The sequence below is a fragment of the Sinocyclocheilus anshuiensis genome, unplaced genomic scaffold (assembly GCF_001515605.1).
Source record: "Sinocyclocheilus anshuiensis isolate Anshui unplaced genomic scaffold, SAMN03320099.WGS_v1.1 scaffold476, whole genome shotgun sequence".
Lineage (NCBI taxonomy): Eukaryota > Metazoa > Chordata > Actinopteri > Cypriniformes > Cyprinidae > Sinocyclocheilus > Sinocyclocheilus anshuiensis.
In genome coordinates, this window is record NW_015554139.1 from 1031064 (window position 1) to 1033777 (window position 2714).

The window sequence follows — 2714 nt, forward strand, 5'->3', positions numbered from 1 at the left end:
AATAAATTACTTTGTATAATTTGTGTAAAAAGGAATGGATTTGTATAAAAATGAAATTTGTAGAAATTTTCTATAAATAAAAATATATACATTTAAATTTAAAGTAAATTTATATTTTGAAGTAATGTATTTTTAAAGTATACATTAATTTTAATGTTTTTCTTCAGCAAATAGAGCAATTAAATGTTTGGTACATTTATTCACCTTAATTACCACTCTCAAGTGTATCTATAAAATCTCCAGTATTATTCTGTTTTTAGTACTACAGTGTGCTAGAACATGTACAGACATATTTAACAAATAAATTGTAATACAGTGCTGCAGCCGTGACATCAAAACCCCGGAAGACTTTCGGAAGGTTTGGTTCATGTGTTCACACTTGTAGTTCGGTTCGCTTCATTCTTTTGGTCTGGACCAAAAAAGAAAATGTTACATTTAGTCCTGGTTCGCTTAGTGTTCACACTGGCATTAAATTAAACCTACCAGGAGGAGTCTTTATACACGCTTAAAAATAAAGGTGCTTCACGATGCCATAGAAGAACCTTTTTTGTCTAAATGGTTCCATAAAGAACCTTTTCTTCAGAAAAAGAAGAAACATTCTTCAGATTATAAAAAGGTAAGAAAGAGATGGTTCTTTAAAGAACCTTTGACTGAATGGTTCTTTGTGGAACCAAAAATGGTTCTTCTATGGCATCGCTGTGAAGAACCTTTTAAGCACCTTTATTTTTAAGAGTGCATATCAAAAATATTGGCACCCTTGGTAAATAGGATCAAAAAAGCCTGTGAAAATATCTTTATTAAAACACACACACACACACACACACACACACACACACACAACCCTAAATTTAATTGAAGTAAAATAGTAGAGGAAGGGAAATCTCATTATGAAATAAATGTTTTTCTCTAATACACACTGGCTACAAATAATGGCATTCTTTTATTCAATACTTTTTGTGTTTGGAGAACACCTGACAAGAGAACAGAGACCATTTTTCTATACAGAATCTCTCCAGATCCTTCAGTTTCCGAGGTCCGTGTTGATACACTCTCCTCCTAAGTTTTCTATAGGGTTCAGATCAGAGGACTGGGATGACCATGGCAGAACCTTCATTTTGTGCTCAGTGGCCCATTTTTGTGTTGATTTTGATGGTCTTTTTTTAGATCATAGTCCTAATGGAAGACCCAAACAAGGCCCATTATAAGATTTCTAGCAGAGCCAGTCAGGTTTTGATTTTTTTACTGTTGATATTATCCATGATGCCATATCTAATAAGATTTCCTGGACCTCCGGCAGAAAAGTAGGCCAACAACATTAAAGATGCAGCAGTATATTTCATTGTACACAATGGACTACTTTTTTTTTTTTTTTTTTATCCCTGTGTGCACCAAACCCACCTTGAGTGTTTCCTGCAAAAAGAGCTAATTTATAGGTTATGTAAAACCCAGTCCTGTTTGAAGTTTCAGTAGTGTGTGGCAACCATAGATGTATAATAGATCCCACATTCGACCGCTCCAAGCACGTAGACGTGTCCTCCATATTGTAACGGTCAACTTGACATCATTCACCATAATAATCGATGAATATTCGAAGATGCCACAATCCTGCACAGCCTATGGTTGTAAAAACTGCCGGGATTTAAATTCCGAAGAAATGGGATAACTTTCACAGGTAAGAATGTGTTGGATTGTGTTTTTTTTTTGTTTGTCATTTAAACCCTGGCAGTTTTTACAACCATCAGCTGTTCATTCGTTGCTTATTATGGAGAATGACGTCAAGCTGACCATTAGCGGACCATAGAAACAGTCGCTAATGAGGCATCTACATATATTTCTCTATGGTGGCAACTGAATATGCTGGAATTTGTGTTTCAATGAAAGTTTGAATGATTTTTCTTCAAACCCTCCAAAACAACTTGTGATGTAGGTGTTTTTTTTTTTTTTTGGCCACTCAAACTGTTCTCTTCATGTTGGCCTTTGTGTTCCTCATATTTATACTCCAGTGAAACAGGAAGTCATGGCTGGATAATTTCATGTCACCCTGGTGTGCTAACAAATGTAAATAGAAATATAGATCTTCAGAGATTTTACTCATAATAATTTCTAGGGGTACAAATAATTGTGGCAAATATGTATTAGAGAAAAGTTTTTCCTAGTGTGATTTTTGTTGAAAAGTTGTATTTTTTTAATATATTTGCTTTTTTTGATATCAAAAGGATAAACAACACAGATTTATTTTCAGAATCTTATTTGATCATATGTACTGTCGCGGGGTGAATGAGAACACAGACTCGGTACTGATAGAAAGTGCCCCGGAGGGTGATTTATTGCCCACACACTGATCACACGTGCTCAGAGGAATGGTGCTCGGTGCCAGTCTCCACTCGGTGCTCGTGGGGTGAAGTGACGTGGTGCAGAGCCCTCTCCTGGGGTGCCGTCGGAGTCTGTGGATAAGGAGAAACAAGCATTAATGTCGCCAGGAGCTCCGTTTCAACCTCCCTCTCGTGCCTCTTCTCCTGGCTTTTATGGCCAGCGGGAACGAGCTCCAGGTGCGCCACTCATCACGCACAGGTGTTGTGCTTCTGTGATCAGTGTGGAAGCGGCGTTTCCAGGGCGACGCTGATCTGGAACCGGGATACTCGCCACAGTACTTATGTATGCCAATAATTCTCACCATGTCTCTCTCTCTCTCTCTCTCTCTCTCTCTCTCTCTC